Raw genomic sequence first — 13,934 nt, forward strand, 5'->3', positions numbered from 1 at the left:
GGCCACTCTTCTGTAAATAATTGAGGAGGCTGACTCCCACTGCGCCGCGCAAGTTGGAGTTGGTATTTCACTATAGCTCTACGCTGCTCATAGAGTCTGGCCAACATGTGGAGCGTAGAGTTCCACTGTGTGGGCACGTCGCACAGCAGTCGGTGCACTGGCAGATTAAACCGATGTTGCAGGGTACGCAGGGTGGCAGCGTCCATGTGGGACTTGCTGAAATGTGCGCAGAGCCGGCGCACCTTTACGAGCAGGTCTGACAAGCGTGGGTAGCTTTTCAGAAAGCGCTGAACCACCAAATTAAAGACGTGGCATGGCACGTGCGTGAGGCTGCCGAGCTGCAGAGCCGCCACCAGGTTACGCCCGTTGTCACACACGACCATGCCCGGTTGGAGGCTCAGCGGCGCAAGCCAGCGGTCGGTCTGCTCTGTCAGACCCTGCAGCAGTTCGTGGGCCGTGTGCCTCTTCTCTCCTAAGCAGAGTAGTTTCAGCACGGCCTGCTGACGCTTGCCCACCGCTGTGCTGCCACGCCGCGTGACACCGACTGCTGGCGACGTGCTGCTGCTGACACATCTTGATTGCGAGACAGAGGTTGCGTTGGAGGAGGTGGAGGGTGGTTTAGTGGAGGAAGCATACACCCCCGCAGATACCACCACCGAGCTGGGGCACGCAATTCGGGGGTTTGGTTAGGACGTGAGCGGTCCCAGGCTCTGACTCTGTCCCAGCCTCCACTAAATTCACCCAATGTGCCGTCAGGGAGATATAGTGGCCCTGCCCGCCTGTGCTTGTCCATGTGTCTGTTGTTAAGTGGACCTTGGCAGTAACCGCGTTGGTGAGGGCGCGTACAATGTTGCGGGAGACGTGGTCGTGCAGGCCTGGGACGGCACATCGGGAAAAGTAGTGGTGACTGGAAACCGAGTAGCGCGGGGCCGCCGCCGCCATCATGCTTTTGAAAGCCTCCGTTTCCACAAGCCTATACGGCAGCATCTCTAGGCTGATCAATTTTGCAATGTGCACGTTTAACGCTTGAGCGTGCGGGTGTGTGGCGTCGTGCTTGCGCTCAAACTGTGGCGCTAGCGACGTCTGGACGCTACGCTGAGAGACATTGCTGGATGGGGCCGAGGACAGCGGAGGTGAGGGTGTGGGTGCAGGCCAGGAGACGGTAGTGCCTGTGTCCTCAGAGGGGGGTTGGATCTCAGTGGCAGGTTGGGGCACAGGGGGAGAGGCAGTGGTGCAAACCAGAGGCGGTGGACGGGCATCGTCCCACCTTGTGGGGTGCTTGGCCATCATATGCCTGCGCATGCTGTTGGTGGTGCCTCCCCAGCTGATCTTGGCGCGACAAAGGTTGCACATCACTGTTCGTCGGTCGTCAGGCGTCTCTGTGAAAAATTGCCACACCGTAGAGCACCTTGACCTGTGCAGGGTGGCATGGCGCGAGGGGGCGCTTTGGGAAACAGTTGGTGGATTATTCGGTCTGGCCCTGCCTCTACCCCTGGCCACCGCACTGGCTCGGCCTGTGCCCACACCCTGACTTGGGCCTCCGCGTCCTCGCCCGCGTCCACGTCCTATAGGCCTACCCCTACCCTTCAGCATGGTGTATTACCAGTGATTTGATTTCCCAGGCAGGAAAAAAATTGGCGCAAGCCTGCAGCCAAAATAGAATTTTTTCCCTAGTTTTTCAAAGGACAAGCCACACTGCGTGTATTCAATGAATACTACTAAGTTTAATAACTGTGTTGTGGCCCTGCAAATGTGTCACAGAACTGCAGTGATGCAAAGTTATTCGCTACAGCAGATCAGGGATTTCCCATGCAGGAAAAAAATTGGCGCAAGCCTGCAGCCAAAATAGAATTTTTTCCCTTGTTTTTCAAAGGACAAGCCACACTGCGTGTATTCAATGAATACTACTAAGTTTAATAACTGTGTTGTGGCCCTGCAAATGTGTCACAGAACTGCAGTGATGCAAAGTTATTCGCTCCAGCAGATCAGGGATTTCCCATGCAGGAAAAAAATTGGCGCAAGCCTGCAGCCAAAATAGAATTTTTTCCCTTGTTTTTCAAAGGAAAAGCCACACTGCATCTATTCAATGAATAATGTATGTCTTCTGGCCCTGCCTACACAATTCTATACCTGTAATATTAATTGCGGGTGCAATGGTCTGCACAGCCGGTTTTGAGAAAAAAAAAAAAAATGCAACACTGCTAACAGCAGCCTGGACAGTACTGCACACGGATAGATGTGGCCCTAGAAAGGACCGTTGGGGTTCTTGAAGCCTACACTCACTGCTAACACTCTCCCTGCCTAACCACCACTTCTGTCCCTATTGCAGGGCGCAATGCTCTGCAGATCCAATTTTGAAAAAAAAAACAAAAATACAGTGCTAACACAGTACTGCACACTATTAGATGTGGCCCTGAGAAGGACCGTTGGGGTTCTTGAAGCCTACACTAACTCCTAACGCTCTCCCTACAGCAGCTCCAGCACGATACCACTTTCCCTCAGCTAACTCACGAGGCATCTTAGCCGAGCCGCGCGAGGGGACGATTTTTATACTCGGGTGACATCAGATCTCCCCAGCCACTCACAGCAGGGGGGTGGTATAGGGCTTGAACGTCACAGGGGGAAGTTGTAATGCCTTCCGTCTTTCAATTGGCCTGAAAAGCGCGCTAACGTCTCAGAGAGGAAACTGAAAGTAACCGGAACACCGCGTGGTACTCGTTACGAGTAACGAGCATCCCGAACACCCTAATATTCGCATGAATATCAAGCTCGGACGAACACGTTCGCTCATCTCTAGTTCCTTCACATTCACAATGTTTTTTCTTTTTTAAACAATCTTGTTTTTATTTGAGCATAGAAAAAAAATCGTTTACAAACAGTGAGTAATTTCTTACACAAATGAAGCCATTGTAGGACGTAACTAACAAATCACAGAATATGAGTGTTAGGCCTCCTTCCCACGAGCGTGACGGGCTCCGCCGCGTAATATTACGCTGTGAAGCCCGTCACGGCGCCCCCCAGAGCCCCTATACTTACCTGCGGGAGATAGCGTGAAATCGCTTCCCCGCCCACCGCCGCCGCGTCACCGCCCGTCACCGCCCACCGCCGCCGCGTCACCGAGCGTGTCACGTGACGCGGCCGGCCGTGTCACGTGACGCGGCCGGCCGCGTCATATGGCGTCATATGACGCGCGGCGGTGGGTGGGAAAGCGTTTTTTCACGCTATCTCCCGCTGGTTACAGCGGGAGATAGCGTGAACGGATGGCTTCCATTGACTGCAATGGAAGCCGTCAGTGCGTACAGCCCGTCCTCACCCGCAGAAAATAGAGCATGCTGCGGGTGAGGACGGGAGAAATCGCGGTGCGTAATTCCGCGGTGGAATTACGCATCGTGAGCATTGTGCTATTAGGTTCAATAGAACCTAATAGCTGCGGGCAACGCAGCGGATTTTCGCCGCGAATTACGCGGCGGAAATCCGTTCGTGGGAAGGAGGCCTTACATGTTTGGTTAGCGATGAAATGTACCAAACTTGCTTTGAAAGATATGATGGTATAGGTTGGGTACATTCAATCAATAGGTGCTGTGTGAGCGGGAGGGAGCTACTTCCCTACTTCATTAGGGGTCTATTCAAATATATAGACAACGAGGCGTGCAAGTGGGGGAAGGAGCAATGAAAGATGCGGGTTAGTGAATCCGCTCAACCAGGGGCTCCTACCCGCTTCCGCTGCAGCGTCCCAGATCATTGGTAAGGAACTTAACAGGGGGAGGGGGGGGGGGAACCAAGTCGTCGAGAGAAAAGGAGAGGAGCGCCCGACTGAATTTGATGCTGCTAGGTGCTCTTATACGTCACCCCGTTTAAGGCTACTTGGATAGAGCTATATTATCTAGTTTTTTAGGTATGCATACCACAGTGACCAGAGTTTGAGGGATTCTTCCCTCGAGTTGGTGTCCCAAGCGGCTAATTCCTCAAATCCATAGATTTGTGAAATTTTATCTTACACTGTGCTATCGTAGGTATATGATTCGATTTCCATAGTGGTGGGATGAGTAGTTTTGCTGCTGCAATTAGTATGGTGGGGAAGCAATTTTTTGATGGTGTAAATTGTTTTGAGGGTTTCCAGAGTAGGACTTCCTCGGGGGTAAATGTATATGTGGTATTACATATTTTGTTTATATGGTTCGTGATGTTTTGCCAGAAGTGTTTAATTTGTGGACAGTGCCACCAAATGTGTACTAGGTTCCCTCTATCTGTGCCACATCTTCAACATCTGTCGGTTTGTGTAGGATTAAGTTTGGAGAGCGAGACCGGTGTCTTATGCCATCGGGTTGTCAGTTTGAATGAGTTTTCTTGAATGCGGACACATTTTGAGAAGCCATGTGAATTTGTCAAGATTTTTTTAGTCTCTTCCCTGTCAAAGGTTGTCCCCAATTCTCCTTCCCAGACTCTAAGGAACCACGGTTTGTCGGGTGCGGCGTTCATAAGTAGTCCTTTGTATAGGTGTGTCATAAGTTTCTTTGGTCTCTCCGGGACAAAGAGGTATGCTTCGTACCAATACGGGTCTCGCAGTTCTCTCTGATATTTTTCCTGAAGTTTTTTGAGTGAGGAATAAATGCCTGTTATCTCTAGGAAGTTTAGAGAGTGGTTTGGTAAGAACAGATCGATCTGTGAGGGGCTGTTTATTTTCGTTCCCTTAATGATGTCTTGGATTGTTAGAGAGTTTAGTTTAGCCCAAGTGTTGGTTATTTTAATTAGCTTGTTAGCTAAAATAGAGGGGGCCAGTGATGCGGGAATCATTGGTGCTAGCTTGTGTTGATCTCCCTTTTCTATTCTGATAGAATGCATTACTTTAATTGTGCCTCTTAGTGTCGGGCTGAGTGTTTTTATAAGGCGTTTATAAGGCATTTTGTTGTTGGTCCAAAGAAGGAATTGACCAATTTGATCTATTAATGTTCTCTCTAGGTTTAAGAAGGGCGAGTCTAGTTTGCGTTCCACCAAGTCAAACCATCTAGTCATGTGGATCGCTTTGTAATAGGTAGATATATCTGGTAGGCCAAAACCTCTTTGTGGCTTCTTTTGTGTCAAGTATGAAAATGCTAGTCGCGGTTTTCGCTTGTTCCAAATAAATGTCCTGAACATTTTGTGAAGACTTGAGAAGAATTTGCAGGGGATCTCTATCGGGACTGTTTGTAGAACATAGAGGATATATGGTAGTATATAAGTTGATATCAGTTTTTTTCTGCCCAGCCATGACAGCAGGGGGGGTGTTAATATTGTGTAGTTGGTTTTGTACTTTTTGGAGGAGGGGGGGGGGGGAATTTGCCTTATAGAGAAGGCGTGGGTCTGAAGTTATAATGATGCCTAAGTATTTGATGCTGGAAGTGGGCCATTTAAAGGGGAGTGTTTTTATGATCTGTTTAATCTTGTTGGTTGGAGCTGAAATGTTTACAGCTTCCGATTTTTCATAATTAATTTTAAAATTTGAGATTTTACCAAATTGTTCAAAGATGTCTATGATTTCGGGGAAGGCCCTCTCGGGGTTGGTCAGGAGCACCAAAAGGTCATCTGCGAAAGCAGCTGTTGTGTGTGTGAGGTTTCCTATACTTAACCCCTTAATATTGGGGTGTTGTCTGATTCGTTGAAGTAAGAATTCCATGACCAACACGAAGAGGGCGGGGGAGAGAGGGCAACCCTGCCTGGTCCCATTGGTGATGGCGAAAGGCCCCGACAGAGTACCGTTTATTTGGAGCCTGGCTGTGGGAGTTGAATACATGCTAAATATGGCCTCGATGAACTGATCTGGCAGGCTAAACTTCTGTAGTGCGACTCTCATAAAACTCCAGCTCACTCTGTCGAAGGCCTTTTCGGCGTCTGTTCCCAATAAGACCAGCGGGATTTTGTTACGTTTGGCGTAGTGGATAGTATTGATAATGCGGGATGTGTTCATTTTTCCCTCTCGACCCAGTACAAACCCCACTTGGTCAGCATGTATTAATTTTGGAAGTAGAGGTGAGATACGTTGTGCTAATAATTTTGCCCAAATCTTGAGATCTGTGTTTAATAGGGAAATGGGCCTATAATTGCCGCAGTGTTCTGGGTCTTTCCCTTCTTTTGGTATCAGGGTGATAAATGCTTCCAAGGCTTGTTTGGGGAGTTGTCCACCTGTAAGAAGTGTATTGCATAGATTTGTCAGGTGTGGGATGAGTGTTTCGGAAAAGGTTTTATAGTATATGATTGGTAGGCCGTCCGGCCCTGGGCTTTTTCCATTGGGAATCGATTTGAGAATTTTTTCGACCTCTGGGGAGGTGACTGGGGATATTAGGCTAGCTTTATCTTCTTCAGTTAGGCTGGGTAAGGTGAGGGACTCTATAAATCCTTGAGTTATGCTATTAAGATTTTTATGTTCCCCTCTCTGTTCGTCACTAGGGAGGTTGTACAGATCTTTATAGAATTTTTCGAATTCCTTTGCGATGTTCGCAGTAGAATCTACAGTTTGGCCTGTTGTTTTTATTTTGTGTATGAAGGTTTTTTCTTTTTGTTTCTTGATGAGGTTGGACATTGTCTTGGAACCCTTATTGCCATGCATATAGATTTTATATTTAGAATAGAGGAGGGTCTTTGCTGTTTTGATGTTTAGGGTGTTTTTAAGTTTCTCTGAGATCTTTTAGTTCTTGGAGTTTGTCATTGTTTAGTGAGTGCTTATGTACTTGTTCTAGGTTAGATATCTGTGTTAGCAAGGAATCTACCTCCCTCTCCCTTTGTTTCTTTACTCTCGTGCCTAGGGCTATTAATTCACCTCTGATGAAAGCCTTGTGGGCTTCCCATAGGATTGGTGTGGAAATGTCTGGGGTGTTGTTTAACTCAAAGAATTCTTTTAGCTTGTCTGATAGTGTTGTGCAGTGGAGTTAAAGTGCGTAAACACAATGTTTTTTTCTGATGCAATGTTGCGAAGAATTTTTTTTTTCTTTTTTGTAGTCTGTTTCTCTATGGACCCTCCTACGGTAGTTTATCTCATGCACAAACATGCGACTCACACGAGATGCGATAAACGCAGTTTCCTATGGTGATACCTGCCAATTTCAAAAGGCGTGTTTTTGTGGCTATGAGCTGGCAAAGGGATTTTCCAGCAGTGTGGGTGTTGGTTTTCAGAAGAGTCTAGTTTTTGTGAGAAGCTATGAGCTAGAGAAAATTAATAAGGAGCAGATGATGGGTTTGGTGTATGTGCGGCCCATGCTATAGGGCACACGCATCAAGAACTACCATATGAAAAGCTGGATGGAAGAGCTGTGGCAAGAAATAGGAGGAGGTATTTGAAGATCACTGGCTGTCAGCACGGGCAGTGCCACAATGTTTAAGTAGCTTTGTGACATTATTTGGCTTCATTTTTCTTGCCCAGATGTAGGACCTTGCATTTCTCCTTGTTAAATGTCATTTTGTTAGTTGCCACCCACTGTTCAAGCTTTTTTAGATCTTTTTGAATACTCTTTTTGCCTAGTGTTAGCTATCCCTCCTAGTTTTGTGTCATCGGCAAATTCGCTCTGCACAAATGCCCGTCCGCATTTTTGTATCCTGGAACTTGCCGATGACACAAGAATCAATAATTAGGGAAACAAAAAGTAGTGCACGCAACACACTACTCTCCTACCATCAATAGCAAAGGAGAGAAGCTCAGGTGAGCTGCTTTAAAGGGAAACGCGAGGGGGCTGGGCCAGCACTTTAAAACTTCTCTCGTACACCATGATCCAATCTCTTGCGCGAGAAAAAGCTTGCAATGGTAAAATCGTGTGTGCATAGCTGTCGCCCGTGTGAGAGGGGCCTTATCAGCACTCGTGTAGAGGTGCTTGGTTAACTCTTTCTTATATTTCATATAACATGATATGGTGCCATATTCAGAAAATCTATAAACAATGTGTATCTAGATATGAAGAAAATGGTACTCTCAGTGCTGCAGCAGTAAAAGTTGTACAACCTATAATCAGAGCCACAGTCCTATCCCTGAGTAATGCACGCTGTAAAGCTATAATTGGAAGCAATGTCTTTTAACAGCCGTTATGATATAAGTGAGCAATTCTGACGTGCAAAAGCACATTACTCTAAATAGAGCAATCTTGCTATTAATATATATCCAACTTTGAAAAGCGGCAAAGGGCACTCTCCAATGAACGACCACCACTGACCGCGGCTCTGGTAACTCAAAAGGTGCTTCAATCTGATTTAAAGAATATCAAATATTCAGAAAGGAAAGGTGAAAAGGCGGCACTCCTTGGTAATTAAAATTAATAGCAGCACTTTATTTTATCTAAAAAGATGCATAAACACAGGGCACGATGCACAAAAAATAGGCGACTGCTGTTTCGGATATCAGTGAACACGTAATATCTTTAGGAGAAAGAAAAACAATCCTTGCGCTCACGGGAAAAGCAGGAAAATAATCGATTGATTAATTTTACTTAATCAATTTATTTAACACATATAATACATACGTTGACCTGAGCTACGCGTTTCTGCGACTTACTTGTCGCCTTTTTCAAGCTCAAAAGCACATTTTAACATGATCAATTTATACAGACATTTAAAAGGCTGGCTTACCAGTCACTATGCAATTACCGGTGCATACCGTTCAATCAATGCGTTTGGGCGGGGATCCCGCTACCTAGGAATATTCAAATTGACGTAATTACGTCACTCTTTGACTCGCTTTATGCGTGTCAAAGTTTTTTACAATGAACTTTATCAACACATGTCTAAAGGTTCCGACAATGATTACTTTTCTCGATCCATCTACCAAAGGAATAACATCCGATTTAGTAGTTTACACATATTATATCCATCTATAATTTATATACTACCATAATTTAGATAAAATATATTAAATATAAAAAACCATAATATTCAATGTTACTAAATATATAGTTTATGTTTTAATATACCTTATGATAAACTATAAAATATAAAACAAACTAATACTATAAATACACATTTATCCTGACTAGAGATGAGCGAACGTACTCGTCCGAGCTTGATATTCGTGCGAATATTAGGGTGTTCGGGATGCTCGTTACTCGTAACGAGTACCACGCGGTGTTCCGGTTACTTTCAGTTTCCTCTCTGAGATGTTAGCGCACTTTTCTGGCCAATTGAAAGACAGGGAAGGCATTACAACTTCCCCCTGTGACGTTCAAGCCCTATACCACCCCCCTGCTGTGAGTGGCTGGGGCGATCAGATGTCACCCGAGTATAAAAATCGGCCCCTCCCGCGGCTCGCCTCAGATGTCTTGTGAGTTAGCTGAGGGACAGTGGTATCGTGCTGGAGCTGCTGTAGGGAGAGCGTTAGGAGTGAGTGTAGGCTTCAAGAACCCCAACGGCCCTTCTCAGGGCCACATCTTAAAGTGTGCAGTATTGTGTTAGCACTGTATATTTTTTTTTTTTCAAAATTGGATCTGCAGAGCATTGCGCCCTGCAATAGGGACAGAAGTGGTGGTTAGGCAGGGAGAGTGTTAGCAGTGAGTGTAGGCTTCAAGAACCCCAACGGTCCTTTCTAGGGCCACATCTATCCGTGTGCAGTACTGTCCAGGCTGCTGTTAGCAGTGTTGCATTTTTATTTTTTTTTCTCAAAACCGGCTGTGCAGACCATTGCACCCGGCATTAATACTACAGGGATAGAATTATGTAGGCAGGGCCAGAAGACATACATTATTCATTGAATAGACGCAGTGTGGCTTGTCCTTTGAAAAACAAGGGAAAAAATTCTATTTCGCCTGCCTCTGACAGTCCTCAGGGCTCTGGGTACGTGTGTGCTGCGTGCAGAACGTTAAAAAAAATCAGACGCAGCCAGCTACGTTTTACTGCAGGCTTGCGCCAATTTTTTTCCTGCATGGGAAATCCCTGATCTGCTGTAGCCAATAACTTTGCATCACTGCAGTTCTCTGACACATTTGCAGGGCCACAACACAGTTATTAAACTTAGTAGTATTCATTGAATACACGCAGTGTGGCTTGTCCTTTGAAAAACAAGGGAAAAAATTCTATTTTGGCTGCAGGCTTGCGCCAATTTCTTTCCTGCCTGGGAAATCAAATCACTGGTAATACACCATGCTGAGGGGTAGGGGTAGGCCTATAGGACGTGGACGCGGAGGCCCAAGTCAGGGTGTGGGCACAGGCCGAGCCAGTGTGGTGGCCAGGGGTAGAGGCAGGGCCAGACCGAATAATCCACCAACTGTTTCCCGAAGCGCCAACTCGCGCCATGCCACCCTGCAGAGGTCAAGGTGCTCTACGGTGTGGCAGTTTTTCACAGAGACGCCTGACGACCGACGAACAGTGGTGTGCAACCTTTGTCGCGCCAAGATCAGCTGGGGAGGCACCACCAACAGCATGCGCAGGCATATGATGGCCAAGCACCCCACAAGGTGGGACGATGCCCGTTCACCGCCTCCGGTTTGCACCACTGCCTCTCCCCCTGTGCCCCAACCTGCCACTGAGATCCAACCCCCCTCTGAGGACACAGGCACTACCGTCTCCTGGCCTGCACCCACACCCTCACCTCCGCTGTCCTCGGCCCCATCCAGCAATGTCTCTCAGCGTAGCGTCCAGACGTCGCTAGCGCCACAGTTTGAGCGCAAGCGCAAGTACAACGCCACACACCCGCACGCTCAAGCGTTAAACGTGCACATTGCAAAATTGATCAGCCTAGAGATGCTGCCGTATAGGCTTGTGGAAACGGAGGCTTTCAAAAGCATGATGGCGGCGGCGGCCCCGCGCTACTCAGTTCCCAGTCGCCACTACTTTTCCCGATGTGCCGTCCCAGCGCTGCACGACCACGTCTCCCGCAACATTGTACGTGCCCTCACCAACGCGGTTACTGCCAAGGTCCACTTAACAACAGACACGTGGACAAGCACAGGCGGGCAGGGCCACTATATCTCCCTGACGGCACATTGGGTGAATTTAGTGGAGGCTGGGACAGAGTCAGAGCCTGGGACCGCTCACGTCCTACCCACCCCCAGAATTGCGGGCCCCAGCTCGGTGGTGGTATCTGCGGCGGTGTATGCTTCCTCCACTAAAGCACCTTCCTCCTCCTCCAACGCAACCTCTGTCTCGCAATCAAGATGTGTCAGCAGCACGTCGCCAGCAGTCGGTGTAACGCGGCGTGGCAGCACAGCGGTGGGCAAGCGTCAGCAGGCCGTGCTGAAACTACTCAGCTTAGGAGAGAAGAGGCACACGGCCCACGAACTGCTGCAGGGTCTGACAGAGCAGACCGACCGCTGGCTTGTGCCGCTGAGCCTCCAACCGGGCATGGTCGTGTGTGACAACGGCCGTAAGCTGGTGGCGGCTCTGCAGCTCGGCAGCCTCACGCACGTGCCATGCCTGGCCCATGTGTTTAATTTGGTGGTTCAGCGCTTTCTGAAAAGCTACCCCCACTTGTCATACCTGCTCGTAAAGGTGCGCCAGCTCTGCGCACATTTCCGCAAATCCCACACGCACGCTGCCACCCTGCGCACACTGCAACATCGGTTTAATCTGCCAGTGCACCGACTGCTGTGCGACGTGCCCACACGGTGGAACTCTACGCTCCACATGTTGGCCAGACTCTATGAGCAACGTAGAGCTATAGTGGAATACCAACTCCAACTTGCGCGGCGCAGTGTGAGTCAGCCTCCTCAATTATTTACAGAAGAGTGGCCCTGGTTGGCAGCCATTTGCCAGGTCCTTGGAAAATTTGAGGAGTCTACCCAGGTGGTGAGCGGCGATGCTGCAATCATTAGCGTCACCATTCCTCTGCTATGCATCTTGAGAAGTTCCCTGCAAAGCATAAAGGCAGACGCTTTGCGCTCGGAAACAGAGCCGGGGGAAGACAGTATGTCGCTGGATAGTCAGAGCACCCTCCTGTCTATATCTCAGCGCGTTCAGGAGGAGGAGGAGGAGCATGAGGAGGATGAGGAGGAGGGGGAAGAGACAGCTTGGCCCACTGCTGACGGTACCCATGCTGCTTGCCTGTCATCCTTTCAGCGTGCATGGCCTGAGGAGGAGGAAGAGGAGGAGGAGGAGGATCCTGAAAGTGATCTTCCTAGTGAAGACAGCCATGTGTTGCGTACAGGTACTCTGGCACACATGGCTGACTTCATTTTAGGATGCCTTTCTCGTGACCCTCGCGTTACACGCATTCTGGCTACTACGGATTACTGGGTGTACACACTGCTCGACCCACGGTATAAGGAGAGCCTTTGCACTCTCATTCCCGAAGAGGAAAGGGGTTCGAGAATGATGCAATACCACAGGGCGCTGGTGGACAAACTGATGGTAAACTTCCCATCCGACAGCGCTAGTGGCAGAAGGCGCAGTTCCGAGGGCCAGGTAGCAGGGGAGGCACAGAGATCATGCAGCATGTACAGCGCAGGCAGGGGAACATTCTCCAAGGCCTTTGCCAGCTTTATGGCTCCCCAGCAAGACTGTGTCACCGCTCCCCAGTCAAGGCTGAGTCGGCGGGAGCACTGTAAAAGGATGGTGAGGGAGTACGTAGCCAATCGCACGACCGTCCTCCGTGACGCCTCTGCCCCCTACAACTACTGGGTGTCGAAGCTGGACACGTGGCCTGAACTCGCGCTGTATGCCCTGGAGGTGCTTGCTTGTCCTGCGGCTAGCGTCTTGTCAGAGAGTGTGTTTAGTGTGGCTGGGGGAATCATCATGGATAAGCGTACCCACCTGTCAACCGACAGTGCCGACAGGCTTACACTCATCAAGATGAACAAAGCCTGGATTTCCCCAGACTTCTCTTCTGCACCAGCGGACAGCAGCGATACCTAAGCAATACGTATTATGCACCCGCGGATGGAATCATCGTTCTCTCTCACCATCCAAAACGGGGACATTTCTGCTTCATCAATCTGTGTATAATATTCCTCCTCCTCCTCCTCCTCCTGAAACCTCACGTAATCACGCCGAACGGGCAATTTTTCTTAGGGCCACAAGGCTCACTCATATAATTTTTCTAAACAATTTTTATACGTTTCAATGCTCTTAAAAGCGTTGAAACTTTAACTTGAACCAATTTTTCGTTAAACTGGGCTGCCTCCAGGCCTAGTTACCACTTAAAGGGGTGGTCTCGCGAAACCAAGTGGGGTTATACACTTCCGTATGGCCATATTAATGCACTTTGTAATGTACATCGTGCATTAAATATGAGCCATACAGAAGTTATTCCACTTACCTGCTCCATTGCTAGCGTCCTCGTCTCCATGGTTCCGTCTAAATTCGCTGGCAGCTTGCTTTTTTAGACGCGCTTGCGCAGTCCGGTCTTCTGCTCAGCGCGAGCCGCTTCAGTGTGTTAGACGCTACAGCTCTTCTGCGCATGCGCAGATGAGCTGTAACCTCTCGGGAGCGCGCTGGAGGGCCATTCTGCTACCATCCTCTGTTAGAGAAAGGTGCAGAAACTTCAGCAGCCCAGCCGAGCGGAGACGAGAAGCCCAGCCCAGCCGAGCGGAGATGAGAAGCCCAGCCGAGCAGCCGCCCATGTAAGTGAGGGGTCGGAGGTGATGTGTTAGCCTACCGCCCTGCCCCATAGCCCACTAGCCCACCGCCCTGCCCCGTAGCCCACCGCCCTGCCCCGTAGCCCACCGCCTGTCCCCGGAGCCCACCGCCTGTCCCCGGAGCCCAGCGCCGGACATCGGAGCCCACCGCCTGTCCCCGGAGCCCACCGCCTGTCCCCGGAGCCCACCGCCGGACATCGGAGCCCACCGCCTGTCCCCGGAGCCCACCGCCGGACATCGGAGCACACCGCCTGTCCCCGGAGCCCACCGCCTGTCCCCGGAGCCCACCGCCTGTCCCCGGAGCCCACCGCCTGTCCCCGGAGCCCACCGCCGGACATCGGAGCACACCGCCTGTCCCCGAAGCCCACCGCCGGACATCGGAGCACCCCGCCTGTCCCCGGAGCCCACCGCCGG

Source organism: Eleutherodactylus coqui, chromosome 6 (assembly GCF_035609145.1).
Source record: "Eleutherodactylus coqui strain aEleCoq1 chromosome 6, aEleCoq1.hap1, whole genome shotgun sequence".
NCBI lineage: Eukaryota > Metazoa > Chordata > Amphibia > Anura > Eleutherodactylidae > Eleutherodactylus > Eleutherodactylus coqui.